General features: G+C 40.3%; 1 protein-coding gene across 6 annotated transcripts in view; it reads right to left on the bottom strand.

Moving 5' to 3' along the window:
* The window catches only part of NCALD (neurocalcin delta), a 586,363-nt gene that overhangs the window by 55,980 nt on the left and 507,414 nt on the right, over positions 1 to 22,969 (bottom strand). Inside the window, exon 1 of one of the 6 annotated variants that reach the window (XM_069081046.1) lies at positions 3,828 to 3,937. The exons of the other annotated variants lie outside the window; for them this stretch is intronic. The gene's annotated coding sequence lies outside the window, so the exon portion shown is untranslated. Of the gene's footprint in view, positions 1 to 3,827; positions 3,938 to 22,969 lie in introns of those variants that run through there. 6 annotated transcript variants of the gene reach the window in all.

Raw genomic sequence — 22,969 nt, 5'->3', positions numbered from 1 at the left:
GCTGGTCATGGTGGTAGTCCTCAATTGGTCAATGACATGAACCCCAGATCTCACTGACTCCAACTGGTCATCCGTGACTCCCTTCTCTGGCCTCTTCTCTCCAATGGTCATTGTTTCCAGAGTACTGGCTAGAGAGATATAGAGTCTCCCTAAGATATGGTCCCTGCCTTCATCTCCTTCCAGAGAAGGCTTTGGATGTATCTTGCAATGGTTACGATCCATGGACCGCTTTATAGTGAGCTCTCAATATCAGAGCTAAAACCACCTGGCAGAGACTCTGTTAAGAATCTTTGTTTTATAAGAAAAAGACACCTAAAATAAACTCTTGAAAGTTGGACACCAACAATATGTCAATGTGTTGTTTTCATAACTGAAAAGCATCTTAGTCAATGATACTTTGTGTGTATAGATACATATTACCAACATCCAGACCTCTATAATACACCGAGTTAAGGAATAAAACACAGGGCAGACTCGGAGAGTCGGCCACACGTAGATTCTCATCTTGGAGGCTCAGTCTTGGTCTTTGGGGGCTAAAACAGGACCTTTCTGACCCCATACTTGTGTTTCTCTTTGGTTCTTTTTCATCTACCAAAAATGGGTCGTTAATGGGAAATGCCCTGGAGCTCTCTCTCTCTCCCATTTAGACCATTAATAAGTACAGAGAAACCTTCTGGCACAGATTTTCTGTAGGTTAAACAAAAAGATACAAGAGCCACTCACTCCCTTGCTATCAGGTTAAGGTCACTCAGAATCAACTCTCTACCACTCTTTCCTATTTCTCTCCCCACTCAAATGTTACATCTGAGATAGGTTCTGAATCAATCTTACTGATTTCTGACTTGGTCCTGTAATGACCACCCCTCCCCCCCATTTCCTATTTGGGCTTCAGGGAAAGTGCATCTGACAAGCAGCATGCCTAAGTCCGGGTACACTGTATACCACTACACTGAGTGGCAGATTTGGAGCAAACAATTAAAACAAGACAAGAATTACACCCAGTACATGCCAATGCCACCATCTCGGAGAGCCATTGCTGGCTAGCAGTCCTTGAACTATAGTCTAAAGACCTAAGTTTGAAAGCTGTCACTACTCCTTATTCCCTGTGTAGCCTTGTATAGGTCCCTTAACCTTTCTAAACCTCAAATTTCTCATTAGTAAAATGGGCATGATGAGGCTTATTACCTACCTCATGGGGTGTTCTGAGGATAAATTGAGACAATGAACTATAGTTATATAGTTAAATAGCAATGGTTAGTATTCTCTAATCAAAGTCATCCTTAAAGATAGAATAGTGTGGTTGAGAGAAGAGTAGCCTTGGAGTCAGGAGACATGGTTTTGAATCCAAGTTTCGACACTTATTAGCTTTGTGTCCTTTAGAGAGTTATAGAACTTCTTTGAGTTGCAGTTTTCTTGCCTATAAATGAGGATAAATAATAACGTGTCCTACTTTCCTCGCAGCAGAAGGAAAGAACTTGTAAATCTTAAAGTCAATGGGTCAATAAACATTTATTGAGCATTTACTATGTGCCAGGCAGTGCTGGGGACACAAATAAAAATAGAGTTCTTGTCCTCAAGGAGCTTCCGATCTAATGAGGGGAGAACACAAAAAATGCTGAAAAGGGTGGGGGAGGGACCTGCTGAGGGGGCATAATGGAGACCAAGAAGTCCAAAAGTGCTGTAGCTATCGGTAATGGAGAAGTGCTACAGAAATGAAATCTATAAAGCTATCAGGAGAAACCTGACTTAGAGATCATCTATCAGAAAGTCTCCTTAAATAAGTGGCCATAGATTATGGTTCTTTGAAACTTCATTTCCCACCAACTGCTCTGCAGCTTCTCCCGGGATAAGCTCATCATTAGGGATCTCATTTTCATGGAGATTGCTTCAGTGCTTCCCCCCTCTGATTGGAGAGCTAGGAGATGGAGAAAAAAGACTCCCAAAGCCTCTGCAGAGGGTTCAGAATTTCCAACTCTTCATTTCCCACCAGCCACATGCTTGGTTTGACTCAGGAAACATCATACTGATGACTCCTTTTTTGGGTATTGTTTTTCCTTTGGTTCTCCCTTTTTGTGTTTTGTTTTTCTCCATTAGATGGTAAGCTTCTTGAGGGCAAGGAGGCTTTCTCTTCTCTTATTTGTATCTCCAGCACTTAATGGTATATAGCAGGCACTTAATAAAAGGTTTTTGACGATTGAGGATGTGAAATGAGATTCAAGGATCATGAGATTTAGAGCTGTCTGTGACCTTAAATGTCTAATCTAGTCAAGTAGTCTCATTTTATAGATGAGGAAACAAAAGTGGGCAAGTGATCTTACTCAAGATTACATAGGTGGTAAGTGGCAGAATCAGGATTTGAATCCAGATATTTTGACTCCAAATTCAATGCTAAGCAGATGGAAGATTCTAAAGCAAAGGTTGCTGTTCAATCAACTACAAAACAACAAAAAGTCTTTGGTACTAATTGCTTGATCCAAGCATTGTCCTCTTAGATCAATCAATCAATCAACACTTATTAAGCACCTACTCTGTACTTCTACTCACCACAACTGTAACCATTTCAGAAGAATGTCCCAGTAGAGAAGAGTTGACTTTAATGTTGCCTGGGGAGTAGCTATCTTGAAGCAAGGCTCCTGAAATGAACTTATATTTATATTTTTTTTTTGGAGGGCAATTGGGATTAAGTAACTTGCCCAAGGTCACACGGCTAGTTTTTTTTGTGTTAAGTGTCTGAGGCCAGATTTGAACTCAGGTCCTCCTGACTCCAGGGCTGGTGCTCTATTCACTGTGCTACCTAGCCGCCCCTGAAATGAACTTCTAATATTCTCGGGCTTTATTCAAGATTGGAGTATGCAAAAGTAATTTGATGAGATAGAGGCAGACAGAAGGCCAAATGGACCCTGAGTAGTAGGAATGGGAAAAATATTAATGAAGGACCCTTGGAGGTATATGACTGTCTTCTCTCCAGGCTGGGCTGATGCTTCTGAAGATTCTGCCTGAGTGCACACTTTGTCTTTATATAACATCGATATGTACTCTGTGTGTGTGTATGTGTGTGTCCATAATGTGTCAGTGTAATTGCATAGTGATTTCTTGACAACTATTAAAACATCAGGTAAGGAATAACTCCCCTTTTCCCTCACCCCAAAACCCACATAAAATTTCATTTACTTTTACCTAAACCTTTTCAATAAAAGCAAATTAAAACAAAAACATTCAATGACATTTTCATTGCTCTCAAATACTCAGGTCTGATACAAAAGTCTTTATGGTTCATTAAAGAGAACCCTTAATGATAATTAAATTACCCTGGAAATGAGGTCATTGGGCTTTCTCTTTAGAAACAATTCACACTTCATAATTGATTCCATTCTGCTTCTAAATAAAGTCTCACTAGTGGCTCTGAGAGCACTGCCACCAAGGACAGCAGAGACTCCCTAGAAAACTCATGAAGTAGTGCCCAAGGTCTACCTTCACACAGACATTGCCTACCTGCTAAAAAAGAATGGGGGGTGGGGGTGGAATATAGCAATCTTGTGTGTGTGTGTGTGAGAGACAGAGACAGAGACAGAGAGAGAGACAGAGACAGAGAGAGAGAGACAGAGAGAGACAGAGAGAGAGACAGAGAGACAGAGAGAGAGAGACAGACAGACAGAGACAGAGACAGAAAGAGACAGAGAGACAGAGAGACAGAGAGAGACAGAGACAGACAGACAGACAGACCAAGACAGAGAGAGAGAGACCCAGACAGAGAAAGATTGATTAACATTTCAATAAAGCCTTTCTAGAATCCAGAATAAGCAGAAGAAATACAGGGCAGTACTCACCTAAATGGAGTGATTTCTTTGACCTTCTTGTGTGATTTCTACTCTGAGGCAAGCTCACTTTCAATCTTTCCTTTACGAGATTTCCTCACTGCCTTAGCAGCCAAGCAGCACTGCAGCACAATATAGACAAGTGGAGAAGAGTTTCTAGCTGAAAGACCCACCAACAATCTCCATCAGGACTTTCCTCAACAAGAGCTGATGCTGTGGGAATACAGAGATGCCACCCTTTGTCTTCTCACAGATAGGAAAGCAATGCTTCTCTCTTTAGGATCTATTTAGACTCTAACAGAGGCAACTGATTGAATCCTAATCTACTGACAGGTCTCCCCCAGGGAGGCTTCTTTGCACACAGGATTTCACTTTATGGGAAAGTACATAACATCTGGAGCTAACTTGGCCTTTTAAAAAAGTTTTATTGAAGACAAAAGACATCAATAAAACAGTTTAGAAAGTTTTATTGCTGCTTTTGGCGCATGCTGCGTGTGTGCACACATACACACTGAACCTTCCTGTGTAAATCTAGGTGGCAAAGTAGATAGAGCACTCCACCTGAAGTGACCTGAGTTCAAATCCAGCCTCAGATGCTTACTAGCTATGTAACCCTGGGCAAGTCACTTAATGTAAGAGGGGATATTATGGTATCTTGTTTTGCTCCCACAAAAGTTATTGGAAGATAATCAACAGCTCTGGGAAAGCTCCCGTATCTTATTTTTACTAAGGCAATGACCTTCCTGGAACTAAGACAATGGCCAGAGGGAACTAGAAAGATGGGGGTGTAGGAAATAGCACGGACTTTAGACTAGGTCATGCCTGGTCACAAGCATCCTCACTACCACGCCAATATAGTCTGCATATAAAGTGGGAATATTGGGAAATAAAGTGAGGAATTTGACTAACCCTAAGTCTACCAGGAAGGACAGAACTGTATACATAACCTTAAGCCTGCTTCTGTGTCAGTGCGATTGTGTTTCTAGTGAGCACCACACCAGCTTCCTTGCCAGAAGAGTAATAAACACCTTCCCCTGCACACTCTGTTTCTGAGTTCTTTGAGTGAGAAGGGGTTTGTTGCCTTAAGGAGTACATCATGTGGATCTTCCTAAGGGCTCCCAGGGAAGCAGTGGGCAGTAGAAGCTTGTCCAGGCTCACTCCCTGACCTTGCCATGGAAGTCCTGTGATCCCCACAAGTGTATTTCTCACACAACTTCTGTTTGCCTCAGTTTCCTCATCTGTAAAATGTAAATAATAATAGCAGCTACCTCAAAAGGTTGTGAGATTCAAATGAGATAATAATTATGAGATAATTATTAGGTGGCACAGTGTATATACCACTGGACTTGGAAGCTGAGTTCAAATCTGGCCTTAGACACTTGCTAGCTGTGTGACCTTGGGCAAGTCACTTAAGCTTGTTTGCATCAGTTTCCTCATCTGTAAAATGAGCTGGACAAGGAAATGACAAACCACTCAGTCTCTTTGCCCAAAGAAGTCCAAAATGAAGTGATGGAGAGTCAGATACAACTGAAATGACTGAACAACAATAATTATGAAGACCTTAGCATAGTGCTGGTTTGCCTCAGTTCCCTCCTCTGTAAAATGGGGATAATAATAGTAGCTACCTCAAAGGGTTGTTGTGAGATTCAAGTGAGATAATAAAGTGCTTAGCACATAGTAAACACTATGTAAATGTAAGCTGTCATGATTATTACAAAAGCAACAGAAATTGTTGTGTCTGAAAGTATATAACGCACTTATGCCCCTCACTTATCTACCCCACTCCTCCACCTCTAGAAAGAAAGTAGGCGGGGGTGGCTAGGTGGTGCAGTGAATAAGAGCACAGGCCCTGGAATCAGGAGTACCTGAGTTCAAATCTAGCCTCAGACACTTTACACAAAACTAGCTGTGTGACCTTGGGCAAGTCACTTAACCCTAATTGCCCTACCTTTCCCTCTCCAAAAAGCAAAAACAAACAAACAAACAAAAAGCAGGTATGTTTCATTATCTTTTCACCAAGACTAAGTTGGTCACTGTAATTAACCTGAGTTCAGCTGCCTTTTTAGTGTTCTCCTGTCTATCAGGGTAATCACTATGACTATAGTCCAGAGAACCTGCTCTTTTCATTCCTCATGGGTTCACACAGGTCTTCCTAACTTTCTCAACAGAATCAGATCCTTTTCCAGAAATGCCTATGGGGCCATTCTCCATTCCCCACCACAGCTCTTTCTATCATAATGAAGTCACCACAGGAAGTAACAGAGCACCTGAATGGAACTCCCTCCTCTTAATGCATGTATATGCCTTGGGCAGCCCTTACATATGGCACTCATTCACGCACACTCACTCTGCTCTGACTTATCTCAGAAAAGGATAATAGATAAAAGCGAATGAAACAATGCTGTGGTTGAAACCCAGTAAATAGAGCATATTACAATAGGGCCACTTAGAAAATAATTGACACGGTGATTGTTTCTGCTGGTTCCCAGGGACTCCATGCCCCAGAGGAAAAGAAGCTTCAATCAGAAGTCCTATTTTCAAAGGCCACTTGAGCCCTCTCACCTCTGGGGTTTGTACCAAACAATTTTTTCCCTTATTTTCAGTGTATGATTTATGACCACAAATGTTACGGTTCTCACGGTTTTTAGCACACTAGACTAGAAATCCTCTAAGTCTCTCTTTGAAAATTATTCCACCAAACAATAGCATTTTCCCCCCTGTGGTTACTTGAAATACAGTTATGACATTTCTGGTCACTAAATATTAAAAATAAACTCGGATTTTTAATCCAATATATTCATTATATGTGAATTTTATCCCCAGTGCTTTCTGGACTAAGTAGATTTTCTTAATCCTCTCAAATAATCCTAACTAGAAAAGTAATACCCAGTTTAAAAAATATACATATATGTCTTTTTTTCTCTGTGGAAAAAAAATGTGACTGCCAGCTGCAACTGAATGGAATTGAATAGGAATGGAGTAATTATACCTCTGGCTCCTTTATTCCTATTAACAATTGTTAAAAAAAATAGAATTTTCTGAAGATTGTTGTCATGGTAACAGACACTATCAAGCAAAATGCAAAATCCATGGTTCTGATTTGAAGCAGTAGGTCTTAGAGATTTGAAATAAAACTAGTAAAGCTTGAAAAGTTAGTCAAGACTTTAAGCCTTAAGGTCAAGACTCTTCACTGGGTGAACTCTTGGTGGACACCATAGGTCCTGAATTAACCGCATCACAAGACTATTCCCAAACTTTTTTTCTCCCAATATATGTTTATTTATCTCATGAAATGTTTCCCAATTACATGTAAAAAAATTTTAATATTCTTTTAAAAAATTTTCAGTTGCAGATTCTCTCCCTCCCTCCTACCCTTCCCCCTCTTTGAGAAGGCAAACAATTAGAGATCAATTATACACATATTTCCACATTAGCTATGTTGCATAAGAAAACACAGACAAAAAAGGGAGAAAAATAAAGAAAGTGAAAAAAGTATGCGTTAGTCTGCACTCAGAATTCATCAGCTCTCCCTCTGGAGGTGGACAGCATTCTTCAACATGTATTCCCAACCTTTTCAACAGCTCAAGGGAACACTCAGTGGTAGAGAGAGCCCAGCAAAGATCATATCCTACATGCTTAGAACTGAGAAACAGTGACACTTCCAGAAAACAAACAAGGTGCTAATCTCTACCGGCCATGAGTTCTTTCCGTTCTAACACAATTTATACCAGAGTCAAGGCATTTCATTCATTTATTCAATAAGTGTTATTAGGTACATAACACTTATATAACCATCATCATCATCATTATTATTATAGATAAATCTTGAAGTTAGCCAATCAATAATTACCATTTATTAAGCACCTACTATGTGCCTGCCAGGCATTGGAATGAGCACTAGGGATAAAATGAAAGGTAAAAATACAGCCCCTGCTCTCAAGGAGCTCACTTACTCGGAGGGACAGCCTGTAAAGAACTAGGCACATACAATATAGAAGTATTCAAAGCAGATAGAATGTTATCTCAGCGTAAGGGCTAAAACATGTTGGTTTAATGATCAGCCCTCTCACTGATCACAGGGGTGTGTGTGTGTGCGTGCGTGTGTGTGTGTGTGTTGGCAGGGAGGGAGAGGAATAGGGTGGTAAGTGATGGAACCAAAATATTTTCAGTTCGAACTTGTACTCCTACTAGCATGACTCCTAATGGAGGCATGGGGTGGTTGTGCTTTTGAGCTCCCCTGAGGAATCGGTTCGGGTCTGGTTTCCCAAATCCTCAAACCCTAGAAGATCACATCAACATCTACCGTCATTTACACTAAGGTCACCATGCTTGTTAAGCTGGAATAGCAGAGAACAGGGGACAGCTGGAAAATTTTCAGTGGGATTCTTGAAGGAGGGGAAAGAAGCCAGGAGGCAGAGCTGAAAGGTCAGAGTATTCTGGGCATGGGTAAGAAGAGCTAGTGAAAAGGCATGGAGATTGAGAGGTGGAGTATCATGTTTGAACCCAGTAGGCCAGTGACTGGACTGGAATATACAGATGGCTTCTTCCCACTTGGATTTCCAGAATTCTGCCAAATCCTAAAAGTGATTGGATCATGGGGTCAAGGCTGAGGCTGAGGCCAGGAGGCTGCAATCAGAGTGTGGAACGTCCAAGCTTGGGATCTCTGAAGCAGTCCCATGGGACAACAAGCTCTAAGCTGTGCCCATGTGTTACTAAACTAGAAAAGCAAGTCATTTGAGTTAAGCAGGTAGATAAATTTTGTGATCACGGTTTTAGAATGGTTGTAGATGGGAGTGGAATGTTGGCAACAGAAGTTTGACCAGTTATTTTGCCCCAAGGTTCTTCATGCTAGAATGTTTATCTTCCAAAAGGTACAAGCACAATGACTCACAACTGGCCCAGGTGTTCTGTGACTTGTGTCAATGAAGGTAATAAGGCTTTCAGATATGTGGGATTCCTGGCTGATAAGAGATCTGCCTAACTTTCTCTGGTTGGAAGCAAAGATCATCTTTAATCATTTTTATCCCTCCAAAGTGCCCAGGAAGGTACCTGGGAGGCAACTGTGGCCTGGTGGATAGACAGTTGCCCTTGGAGTCATGAAGATCTGAGTTCAAGTCCCACTCCTGCCCTACTGACTATGTGACTTTGGTCATGTGATTCCCCTTCTTAGCGCATCAGGCAATTCTTTTAATTCAATGTTTCACACAAGGATGCATTTTGCATTGATAAGAGGGTGTTTCCTCACTGGGAGTTCAGTGTGCCAGTCAAATCACAGGCCCTACACATGGCTCAATAATATTCCAATGGACTGATTCACTACTAATTAATCATTTTACTACAGACATTTGTTAAATTCCCACTGACAAACGCTTTCAAATTTCTACAATGCTAATACATTACAGTAGGCAAAAAGCCTGGAGGATTCTTACTCTACACTCATGATAGTGATCACATTGAAAAAAGGCACCAGAGGTATCTTCCAAAGGTTTCCAACAAATAAAGGTACAGCCTGTTTAACTTTCTTCCAGGGGTGCCATTTAACTCATTTGAATACATTTTTTAACTTTTTCAATAAAGACCTCTCCACTGTCTCTTTAGCAGCCAAGATGCCCCCTGCTTCTTTGGTAGGGAATATGGGGGCAGATTGTTGTTGTCCAGTCATTTCAGACTTTTCGTGACCCCATTTGGGGTTTTCTTGGCAAAGATCCTAGAGTGGTCTGCCTTGTCCTTCTCCAGTTCATTTTACAGATCAGGAAACTGAGACAAACAGGGTTAAGTGACTAGGCTCAGAAATCTATCCACTGTGCTACCTAGCTGCATTTAATGTCAGATTTTTTTTCCCCAGTGGGTTTATTTTGCTAAACTGACTTTTCCCCCCTCTTTTAAATCCTTTATTATAAAGGATGGCTTTTTGGGATGGGGTGAAGGAAGGGGCATATTGAGACTGCAATTTATGCAAAACAAATGATATGATTTTTAAAAATTAGTAGCTACTTCATTAGTAGAGAGCTGAATCTGCAGAAACCTAGATTTAGCTCTAGAATGGCATAACTTCTGTCTCCATCATTTTATTGTCTCGCCATCTTCTTACCAGCACCCCTCCCCAGTATCCAGGACCCTTCCTCTCTCTGTCTTTCCTCTGTTCTCCTCCCCCTCTCCAAAGGTCATTGCTAATCACTCCAGAACCTTTCTCCAGCACTATCTACAAACCCTGATACTTCCCAAACACACAAATTGAGAAATGAGCTTTTTCAAGGTCAAGGGAATCCATGAAAAAAAAAAAATTCTGCCACAGACTGACGGCTAAATTCCAAGCTGAAATCTTTTCTAAGTGAGGCCCAATGCCCCTTCAGAGCAATACCTAAAGACTTCAGTTCCACTTGAGTCCCAGAGGTGAGACCGATTTAGCCACCCAAAGATTGGTCCTCTTCCCTGAGGACGAGAGAAGAATGTCAGGCCAAACAAATACCAAGAAAAAAAAAAGCTGTGCTTCTGTGAGAAGCATCTGATCTTAAGGAGGTTTCACACAGGTTCATTCTCTGGCAGGTGAGACTATTTGCTGATTACCAAATTCATGCTAGCAGGAGATTCACTGGGTCCAATATAAAGCTACTTCTCCTTGTTTACAATTGGCAATAAATTCAGATACATCCTGCCTGACCAGGGAGCCAAGTGAGAACTGTGCAGGCCCCACCAGGATTAAACACTACTGGCTACCGATTTTCCAATTTTTACTTCAACTTTCCTGTTACAATCTAAACATTTCAGAGTTCAGTAACCCATGAGGTGGTATAGTATATAGAGAGTTCAGAACTGGAAGGGGAAATAAGCATTTATTAACCACCTACTATATGCCACACACTGTGTTTACAAAGATCTCATTTGACTTTCACAACAATCTTGAGATTTTATATATACATATGTATATAATCCCATTATTATCCCCATTTTTAAAGTTCAGGAGACTGTTAGAAGTTTGGTGCCCTTGCCCAGGGTCACATACTAGTAAGTACCTGAAGGCCACCTAACTGCCTTACTTGTAGTAAGGAAGACATGACTTCCAAACCTTTCTCAGATGTGGGCAAGTCGTTTAATTTGTTAACTTCAATTTCCTCATTTGTAAAATGAGAATAACAGAACTTATCTCCCAGGGTTTCTGTGAGGATCAAATGAGATAATACTTTTAAAATGCTTCAAAAACCTTAAATTGTCATGTAAATAATTAGTACTCTATACATGTTATCCTCTATCTGGGCATTCTATAAGAAAGAGAAGATTGAACCAAAACTACTTCCAACTCAATGGTTTTACCAAGGTCTCAAGGATTCTCGGTCTTCTGAAAAGCTCCTAGCGCAGTTGGGCATGAACCCCCCAGCCCCACCAGACTGTCCCATCAATTCTTAACTCAATTAAGTGGCTTTTCATTACAATCTTTATGCCAGCCCTCATTACTCAATGACACTGAATCAGAATTCAAAAAGAAAACATCGAGACACATTAGTCCATAATCTGGAATCATTTTCAAAATACACAAAAGTATGTTCATACAAACACATCCACATGATACCACCCACCCCCCCAAATCCACATAGTTGTTAATAAAACAGCAAATGCCTCGCCGATTTACACAGTGCTTACCACGAATGGCCGTAGGACTTTTCCTCCTTTTTCAAGAAGAAGTATTCAGTGGTGAGCCCAGAAGAAACACTTGAAAGGGTCTGATCTCTAGTGCCCAATGGAAGCACTCTCAGCAGCTGAGAGGCAACAAAGAGGAAGCAGTGTTCACCCGGTCAGGAGGAGCAAATCCCAGCGCCAATAGAAGGGCAAACTGGCATTTGCTTACTCCTGGGGAGCTAGCAAATGAGCTTGATGCCAAGGTTCAGTGCCCATGGGGCAGTCTCTGCAACTTGACTGCTGGCCCATCACCTAGACAAAGAGTTTCTGGTGGTGACTGACAGCAAACAGAATGCATCCACCAGCACAAAATGAATTTTCAGGGGTTCTGAGCAGCGGTGTTCTAGAGCCAACTTGCGCAGGTTTAAGAAAGCTAATTGCTAAATTTCTACTGTGAGCATTTATAGCTTGGAAATCAGCAACTGCTAAGAGTCAGTTTATTGCTTATGCTTAAGAAAGGGATGGGAAAAATGTTAAATAATGTAGATTGAATTTAAAAGTGGGTCCTGGGAAAGCTGGTTGTTAAACTTTCACCACTCACCTCTGGTTGAGTCATTTTGCTCTTCCTGCCTTAGAAATTGAAAAATTGTGATTATCTGGTTACCCCACCATTGGCTGGGTGATTCAAGTTCATAGCCAAGAGTTATGAATAATTTTGAGCCAGGAGCAGGGAATTCAGGGACCACAGAATGACCAGAAGACAAGCATCACAGTTCTTATTTCCCAACTAACTCAGTTGTTTCAGTTGTGTCTGACTTTTCATGACCCCACTTGGGGTTTTCTTGGCACAGATACTGGAGTGGCTTGCCATTTCCTTCTCCAGCTCATTTTACAGGTGAGGAAACTGAGGCAAACAAGGTTAAGTGACTTGCCCAAGGTCATACAACTAGTACGTATCTGAGGCTGGGTTTGAACTCAGGTCTTTCTCCCTCAACATTCTATCCACTGTCACCTAGCTGCCCAAACTATTTATTTACTGGCTATGAAAGAAAAAAAATGGATCAAGTGTTTTAGATGAATATGTAATATACTACATCTTTTTTGTTGTTATTTAGTTGTGTCTAACTCTTCATGATCTCATCTGGTGTTTTCTTGGCAAAGACACCAGAGTGGTTTGCCATTTCCTTTTCCAACTCACTTGACAGATGAGGAAACCACGACAAACAGGGCTAAGTGATTTGCCCAGGGTCACACAGCTAGTAAATGTCTGAGACCAGATTTGAACTCAGGAAAGTGAGTCTTCTTGACTCCAAACCTGGTGCTCTATCCACTGTACCACCCAGCTGCCCCACAGTCCCCAATTAGGGGACAGTAAGGTGGTACAGCATCTAGAGTATTGGACTGGGAGTCAGAAAGCTGTTATTCAGTCATTTCAGTTGGGTCAGACTCTTTGTGACCCCATTTGGGGTTTTCTGGGCAAAGATACTGGAGTGGTTTGTTGACTTGAATTCAAATCCTGCCTCACATACTACTCACCATGTGACCCTGGCTACCCCTCTCTCAAACTATAAAGTGGGTTTAATAATAGCATGTATTTCATAGGACTTTTGTGAAAATTGAGTGAAGTAACATGTAAAACACTTTGCAAAAATTGAAATGTCTTTATTAGTAGTAGTCTTGTGTCCCCTCATTTCTCTGGACCTCGTTTTTCTCCACTATAAAATGAGAGAGTTGTACTAGATAAAATCTAAGGTCCCTTCTAGCTATCGGATCTCAGATAATCATTTAGTCTAGTAAAAGATTACAAACATCACTCTCATAAACTTGTCAATAAGCCGTGAGAGTTATATCTCACAGCAAGAGGCAAGCCCGGGATTATGGGTGGTAAGAAAAAAGCTGACCACAGACCCAGTACTTGTCTCAGCTCTGATGGGATTTTTCTAGTTTTATTGCCTAATATGACTACTCTGGAGAAAGATGATGTACACAGAGTGAGTCCAGAACAGGGGGATATGTGTCCTCCTGGGTTTTTATTTGGGTCAGCTCTTCTACTTATAACTTTCAGCGTCAAGAAATTATAACCATGGTTTTCCCCTCTTGCGACTTGGAAGGATAGAAAGCCAGCAATGGGCTGTCCACGTCACTGTTTGTCCTTGTCTTGCCTATGAGTACTATATTTACAGTGTTTATCATGACACTGTATTCATCTCTTAGATTGACATCCTATCTTCAGAGATTGTGGGCTAGGAAACAATTAAGAAATATGGGGCCCAGTGGAACTGCCTACTGTCCCACAGGATCACCCATACTTTCTATATTGGAAATGGGAAACGGGCCAGAAGTGAACAAAGATCTGTTTTAAAAGATGGATGGTAATGATATTGGGGAAATAAAGGTGGTGGGGGTATAGGGATGGAGAGGTGGGGAGAAGGGTTACCTCTGTGCAATACTAAACCCAAGTCTGTATTAGAGTAGGGGCAAAGTTACAACAAAGTGTCAAGAAATGGTGAGTGGACATCTAGAAAAGAAACAAGTGATCACGATGAAGATATAGTATCACCAAGAATAGGTCATGCCACACAGATATAAAAGGTCACAGCATAAACAAATGAGGGGTGCAAGGCAGAAATTACCCTTCAGATTGATGGATAAGGAAAAGGCTGAACAAATGAAGGATAAAGAAGAGAGGCTCACAGAAGATAAAAGGGATGATTTGAATTACATCAGATTTTTAAATGTTCTTGTAGAAACAAATCCACTATAGTTAAATTAAAAGGGAAAGAGTTACAAGGGGAATGGGTGTTTTTGTTTTTTTTAAGCAAGTTTTTCTGAGAAAGATCTCATTTCCTAGATATATTAGGGACTGATTTAAATTTATAAGAATACATGCCATTCCCCAATTGATAAATAGATAAAAGAATATGAAAGGGAAATCTTCAAGTTAAAAAAAAAACAACAAAACACTACATATATACATGCATACATATATATTTGAAAAAATACTCAAAATCATTAATAATTAGAGAAATTCAAATTAAAGCAATTCTGAGGATCTAATTCACAAGTATCAGATTGAAAAAGCTGATGACAAAGGAAAATGGCAAATGTTAGAAGCAAACTATGCAAAAATTGGCATATTAATACACTGCTAGTAAGGATGTAGATTGGCCCAGCCATTCTAGAAAGCAGTTTGGAACTATGCCTTGAAAATCACCAGACTATGCATACCCTGAAGAAACCACTCTTAGGTATTACCCTAAAGAGATAAAAGGAAGGGGAAAGGGTCTTATCTGCAAAATCATATTTATAGCAGTTCTTTTTTTTTTACCTTGAATAGCATTTTATTTTTTTCCCCAATTACATATTAAGTACAATTTTTAGCATTCATTTTAAAAAAGTTTTGAGTTTCTAATTTTTCTCCCTCTCTCCCTCTCTTCACCTCTTCTGAAAAGGGTAAGCAGTTTACTATAGTTTATACATATGCTATCGTGTAAAACATATTTCCATATTTGTCAGAGTTGGAAGAAGAAACAGATCAAAAGGTAGTAAAATCATGAGAAAGAACAAAGTAAGTGATAAAAATATGCTGCAATCTGCATTCTGAGTCCAACAGTTCTTTATCTGGATATGGATAGCATTTTCCTTTGTGAGTCCTTTATACTTGTCTTGGATCTTTGTGTTGCTGAAGAACTGAATCACTCACAGTTGATCATTACATGATGTTGCTGATACTGTGAACAATGTTTTCCTGGTTCTGATCATTTTACTTTGCATCAGTTTGTACAAGTCTTGTCAGGTTTTTTTCTGAAATCTGCTTATTCATCATTTCTTACGAAACAATAGTATTCCATAACATTCATATTCTACAGCTTGTTTAAGCATTTCCCAACTGATGGGCATCCTCTCAATTTCCAATATCTAGACACCAAGAAAAGTATTGTAAAGCAGTTCTTTTTGGTGATACTAAAGAAATGGAAAAGAAGGGGGTGCCCATCAATTGGGAAATGGCTAAAAATTTATATATCTATGGAATAGAATGTTATTGTGCTATAAGAAATGATGAAATAAACAATTTCAGAAAAACCCATGAAGTTTCATGCAATTTGATGCAGAGTGAGCAGAAACAGGAAAACATTTTTTTATTATAACAACATGATTATAAAAGTGAATCATTTTGAAAGAACTCTGATCAATACGGCGATCAAGCATGATTCAAGAGGGCCAGTCATGAATGATGCTACTCACTCCTGACAGAGAGAGATGATGAACTTAAATATGCAGAATGAGATTCGCATTTTTGGATGTGGTTGATATGGAAATTTGTTTTGCTTGACTACTCATATTTATTATAATGATTTTATTTTTCTTTATTCTTCAGGGGGGTTGGAGGCAGAAATAAATGCTATTTAATTTAAAAATAAAAAATTAATTTAGACATTAAATTATTAAAAATAAATTGCAATTTAAAAAGAGAACATGTCATGTCAGACTAATAGTATTTTCTTTTTGGTCAGAATTACTAAATTGTTAGAAGAATAGAATCTTTAGGCATAGTTTATATTGTTGAGTTGTTTCAGTTCTTTGTGACAATATTTGAAGTTTTCTTGGCAAGGATACGGGGGCAGTCTGCCAGCTCGTTTTACAGATAAGGAAACAGAGGCAAACAGGGTTAAGTGACTTGCCCAGGTTCACACAGCTAATAAGTGTCTGAGGCTGGATTTGAACTCTGATCCTCCTAACTCCAGGCCAGGCACTCTCCACTGTGACACCTAGCTGTCCCATGGTTAACGGCTCTCATGTGGTTCAGGCTAGATGATAAATGCATTTAGATGAATTTGGAATTGTTGGATGACTGGAAAAAAATGATGGTCACTAAAATGGTTTAATCTCAACTTAGGTCTCCAGCAGAATACCTCAGGCAACCATTCTTGGCTGATACAGTTTAGTATTTTTGTCAATGACTTGAATAAAGCACAGAGAACACTACTCATTAAATCTGTAGGTGGTGCAGAGCTGCAAGGGATCACTAACATATTGGATGACAGAGTCAGGATCCAAAAAGATCCTGGAAAGTTAGAATACTGGTCTAGATCTAGTAATATCAAGTTGAGTAGGAATAGATATAAAGTCATATGTTTAAGTTTTTAAAAATTGACTTCACAGGCTAACTTGAGGGAGGCTTGGTTAGATAGCCCTATGCATTGGGCCTAAAAAAAAACCAAAACTAAGCAGTGGAATTTTAATGGAGTGATCAGTGGTGAGCTGGTGCATATTTACCAGCCAGATCTCATAAACTAAATGTATACATGATCCACTTTTTTCTTTTTGGAGGGCAATTGGGATTAAGTGACTTGCCTAAGGTCACAAGGCTAGTTTTTTTTTTTGTGTGTGTGTGTGTATGTGTGTGTGTGTGTATGTGTGTGTTAAGTGTCTGAGCCTGAATTTGAACTCAGGTCCTCCTGACTCCAGGGCCGGTGCTCTGCTCACTGCACCACCTAGTGGCCCCATGATCCACCTTTTTTCTCCATTACTTCCTTAAGTACAGTTATCCCTTCCACATCATGATTTTGATATATCATGCTCAGCATAAGAAATTAAATGAGAATTTGAGGGAAGTTTGGTAGAAACTGCAGATAACACACAAAGATGACAGAAAAAAGGTTTGGAAACTCAGAAATGCATAAAATAGATGTATATTATTATGTAATATCAACATATTTTACCTTTTAATACCATAATAACTCATACTTCTTCTTTGATAGGAAGGGAGGGCCAGATAATTTTACATAGATTTTCTAGATAGAAGCAGGGGGCACATCCTTAACCCGGACAATGGAGAAGGAATACTACACAGACAAGCAACAAAACAATAAATCGTGCCCTGATTTTGTAGTATTCTCTGATTTCTGAGATGTACACATTCACACTGAAAATTTAACAACTGCCTGTCAATTTACATCAATAGTATGATACAGCAGCCAAAAGAAAACAAACAAAAATAATGCCTAATGTGGCTTTGGACTATACTGAGAAAAGTTTGCAAAGCTTGCAAAGTAAGGAGATGAAGAGCTCTCTTTACTCTGCTTTGTCCTCCTGTACCTGGACCACTGTATTCAGTTCTGGGGCAGGGCACGTTTTTGGAAGGACATTGACATATCAGAAAATGTCTAGAGATTGGCAACTGTGGTAATGAAAGGGTTTTAGGTTTCTGTCCCATGAGGAATGGTTCAAGGAACTGGGGATTCTTTTAATCAGGAAGAGAGAAGATGCAGGGGTAGGTGGGAGGAGATACATAGGGGCATGGATGTACAGCTGGAAGGAACCTTAAAGGTCAAGTGAGCCTCAGAAAGGCCAAAGCTAATAAATGTCTGAGGCATGACTTGAACACAAGTCTTCCTGAATCCAGTTCCAGCACCCTATCCCTTAGGCCATAGTGTACCTCATGAGAGCCAGTCATCAGCATTTGGAGGGCAATCTTATGGAAGGACCAATTCTGTTCATCCCAAGAAAGAAGACCTAGGGGAAAATGCATAGAAGTTGCAAGCTTAAAAAAAAATTTTTAGAGCAATTGGGGTTAAGTGACTTGCCCAAGGTCACACAGCTAGTTTTTGTGTTAAGTATATGAGACCGGATTTGAACTCAGGTCCTCCTGACTCCAGGGCTGGTGTTCTATTCACTGAACCACCTAGCCACTCCACGCATAAAAATTTAACCTTGATATTTGGAAAAACTGGAAAATGGGAGTCATTCCAGAGTAGAATGGAGATGCATTGGGAGGGGGTGTATTTACCCTCATTGGATGTTTTCGACTAAAAGCCTGCTGACTACTTGCTGGATCAATTGTAAAGGGTATTCTTTTTTCAGGTATGAGTTATACTCACTGACCTCTGAGGTCCTTTTCAAGTCTGAAATGCTGTAATTTTGTGATATAGGTTAAATCAAATCTTGTTAATCTAGGCTGACAGTGGTCACTGTTAACATCAGGCTATGACCACAGTGTAAGTTGTGGGAGTTCGGCTTCATTTGGGACAGTGGAAAAAGGGGATGCTTACTGAAAGCCTCCACCCATGGTCACTTATTTATATATGCCCAGCAGTATCTCTGGGGTACCATTAGTACAAAATGCTTGCTTCTGGGCTGACTGGTAGATAATTAGTGACAAGTCTCCTGTGAAAGATACTCTTAATTACTTTGACAGAATTACATGAAAAAACTCATAAACTATAGGTTAAGTGAACATTTCAAAATAGAGGCCCCGCTGGACTGCTTTCTAAATGAAGTGATGGCTCCTTTTTTAATTAGCAGCAGCCATTTATATACAATCCTTAAGTACTTTTATGTCATGAGGAAGTTAAACATAATTTCTTTCACTGGTGTCGGAAAAGCTTTCACAAAGATCGGGGCCATCTACGACAGTCAGCAAGTCTCAGAGTTGCCCAACGTGCAAGGAGATTGAATAACTTGTCCGAGGCCCCAGAGTGACCTTGTTTCAGAGTCACAGTTAGAATTCTGGTCTTCATGACTGCACTACATCAGGCTGCCCTCGGGTTAAATGCCCCTCCTTATAACCCTATGTACAACAGATAATGACAAATTTCATAGGAATAAGGCTTTACCATAACTGAAGTCAAATCTACAAGCATTTATAAGCACCTACTATGTGCTGGGCACTTTGCTAAACACTGGGGATACAAAAAAAAATGGCCAAACCCTGTTCCTGCTCTTAAAAAGTTCCCAATCTAAAGGGGTAGACAATATGCAAACAACTATGCACAAACAAGATACAGACAAAATACACTGGAGGTAATCTCATAGGGAAGGCACTGTTATTAAGAGGGACTTGGAAAGGCCTCTTGCAGGTGAGCTTTTTAGCTGAACTTAAAGGAAGTGAGGGAAGTCAGGAGACAGGGATGAGGAGGGAGAAAATTCTAGGGGGGGGGCAATCAGGGAAAATACACAGTCAGGAGACGGTGTGTCCTGTGCAAGGAAGAGCAAAAAGGAAAGTGTCACTGGACCACAGAGAGTGTATGAGAAGCCTGAAAAGATAGAAATGGGTCAGGTTGTGAAGGGCTTTGAAAGCCAAACAGAGGATTTTATATTTCATCTTGGTGACAATAGGGAGCCATTTGAGTTTATTGAGTAGGGGAGTTATATGGTCTGACCTTTGCTTTTGGAAAATCATTTTGGTGGTTGGACAGAGCATGGATTGCAGTAGAGAGAGACTCGACACAGGCAGACCCGCTAGGGCTAGGTTATCGTACTAGTCCAAGCACGAGACAAGGAGGGTCCATACCTGGCCGGGGGCGGTGTCAGAGGAGAGAAGGGTGAGTATACAAGAGGTGATGTAGAGGTGGAATCAACAGGACTTGGCCGCTGATTGAACATGGGAGGAGAGAGTAAAGAAAGAGTGAGGAGGATGCCTAAGTGGCAATCCTGGGTGATTGGGAGGATAGTGGTGACCTTAACAGGGAAGTTGGAATATAAATATATATACATATATATACATATTTATAAATAAATAAAATAATATAAATAGGGAAGTTGGGAAGAAAGGAGAGTCTGGGGGGAAAGATAATGAGTTCAGTTTTGGACATGCCTATGATGTCTATGGGACATCTAGTGTGATGCCCAACAGGTAGTTGGAGATGTGAGGCTGGAGGTCAGGAGAGAGGTTAGGGCTGGATAAATCTGACAATCATCTGCACAGAGATGAAAGTTGGAGCCATATGATCTGGTAAGATCACCAAATAAAACAGCATAGAGGGAGAAGAGGGCCCAATATAGAACTTTGGGCGATGCTCACAACCAGAGGGTGTGACTTGGATAAAGATCCAACAATATGCTGCCAAGCTTGCTTTTTATGTTCACTGAACCAGGACTGTAGAAAGTTAGGACAGGTGTTCACATCCAGGAAGAAGAATCTTTGCTGTTGCTCTGTTTACCTTGTCTGCAAGGCTCTATTTTCATTTCTTTAGATATCAGAAAGAACACCATTTGGGGCGGCTAGGTGGCTCAGTGAGTATAGAGCACCAGCTCTGAGTCAGGAGGCCCTGAGTTCAAATCTGGCCTCAGACACTTAACACAAAAACTAGCTGTGTGACCTTGGGCAAGCCACTTAACCCCAATTGCCCTGTCTTCCCCCTCCGAAAAGAAAAATAAAATAAAACAAATTTTTTTAAAAAAGAAAGAACACCATTCTAGAAACTTTTCATCTATCTGGGAGAAGGACAAGCCTTAAACTTTTGTTCCCAGAAAGTATGATGAATTTAGAAAGGAATCCAACTTGCTTGAAAAACCCTACTTAACTTTAAAGTGTTTCCAAAATTAGGTCAGAATTTGCTGGTATAGTAGCTTAATCTACTACATTAGTGGTGCATCTAATGTCCTTGAGGATGAACTCATTCTGTCAGGAGAAAGTGTGTGAGTTGCTTTACTAGTTCAAGGATTGCTTCTCCAGTTTCATGTGCTGAGGAATTCTGATCTACAGTGTGCAAAAATGCCTGCAGGTATCATGTTCATATACAGATACTGATTTCACAAAATTCAATTCAATATTCAATAAGCATTTACTAAATGCTTATGATATGCAAGATTCTGGGGAATCAAAAACACAACTCAGCAGTGCCGGCCCTCAGGAAGCGTATATTTTACTAGAGCAGAGGGAGTGTTAGTTCCTCTGATCCAGGTATCCTGTGGTTGTCAACCTGCATACCTTGTCGTTGTTGTTCCGTTGTGTCCAACTCTTTGTGACTCCATTTGGGCTTTTATTGGCAAAAATAATGGAATGGTTTTTCATTTCCTTCTCCAGTTCATTTTATAGATGAGGAAACTGAGGCAAATAGGGTTATATGACTTGCCCAGGGTCAACAGCTAGTAAGCGTTTGAGACCTGATTTGAGCTCACTGACTCCAGGCCTGGAATTTTATCTACTTCACCACCTAGTGACCTCAGAACTCTCTTTTCCATCTGAATAGACAGGGACTAGTTGGCATCCATGCCTGGCTAGAAGAGTGGGATACTGGAAGGGGGCAAGGAAAGCTAGGATGAGGGAGTCCCAAGGCACCCTATCAAATAAGATAATGATTGTCAAAGTGCTTAGCGCAGTACCTGGGGCACACAGCAGGTGCTATACAAATGTTAATCCTCCTCTGTGGTCCTTCCTTCTCGAGGACTGGATGTTCTTTGGAGCATCCTACAGTGGCATTTACCAACACAAAAATCACTCTAGGGCTATTTTGGCATTTCCTTTGGGGGCCTGAAAATGGCCTTGTCTTTGCAAGGTAATTAATTATATAGGAATATAATTAATGAATAAGAATGGAAACGGAACTAAATAATAAAAGTAAGTCAGAGAAGGCCTTGATTATTTATACGATCCTTGCTTGTGTGGAAGTGAGTATTTAAGAGGACTTTTGGTAAAACAGATAGAGCTCTTCATTTGGAATCAGCAAGACATGGGTTCTAATACTGACTTAGCTAAAGGCCCCAGGCAAGTCACTGAAGCTCTCGGCTTCAGTTTCTTCCTATGTAAAATGGGAGTCATAATAGTATTATGTATATTATAATCATATTAGTTAACAATAATATTAGCATGTAATTATATTAATTAATAATTTTATGCTATTGCTATATTAATAATAGTATTGTACAAGACTAGCCAGGTCTAGCTCAGTCCTCAGCCCCAAAATAATAATGTTATAACATAATTATATAACTATACTCTTATAATATATTACAGTATTCATATGGGGATTAAATGAGATATATATTTATGTCTGATTTCACTGATGTGGAGAGCTCTCTGATGATTAAACTCCTACCACTGTAGGTCAGTAATTCTTCTAAAATGTATAGTCTTCTAGAGCTGTCTAGGGTAGCGAAAAATTAAATGATTTCTTTGTCCAGGGTCACAGGTTATTCTGACTCTATACCTGACAAGCTGTCTATCATTTATTATTTATCTTGATCACAGCTATGTCTAGAAGTCCATTATTCTGATGGAGGGTATATGGGTCAGTAGAAAGACTATTAAATTTCAAGCCTCTATCTCAATCGGTCAATAAACATTTATTAAGCACCTACCACGTGCTAAATTCCTACTGCGATAAGACCTGTGGCTACAAATGAAAGGCAAAGGACAGCTCCTACTCCCAAGGAGTTCATAGTCTGACAACCCACAAACCAACAACAAGCTGTGTACAGAATAAATTGGAATAATCAGCAGAGGGAAGGAGCTAGGGTTGGGAAGGGTTGGCAAAGCCTTCAAAAAGAAGATAGCATCTTAGCTGGGATTTGAAGGAAGCCAGGGAAGACTGTGGGTAAAGATAAGGAGTGAGATCATTTCAGGCATGAGGAATGAAAATGCCCAGCGTCAGGAGACGGAGTGTTTTGTTCATGGAACAGCCATGAGGCCAGTGTCACTGGCCTGAAGAGATCATGGGAGGGAATAAAGTATAAGGAGACTGGAAAGGGGAGGAGGGAAGGTTATGAAGGGCTTTGAATGCCAAACAGAGTAAAGGTGATAGGGAGCCACTGGGGGG

This window comes from Petaurus breviceps, unplaced genomic scaffold (genome assembly GCF_028583685.1).
Source record: "Petaurus breviceps papuanus isolate PSGF00001 unplaced genomic scaffold, PetGlider_PUasm1.0 98, whole genome shotgun sequence".
Classification (NCBI taxonomy): domain Eukaryota; kingdom Metazoa; phylum Chordata; class Mammalia; order Diprotodontia; family Petauridae; genus Petaurus; species Petaurus breviceps.
The sequence above is the reverse complement of the archived record's forward strand: the minus strand, read 5'-3'. Positions and strand labels throughout refer to the sequence as shown.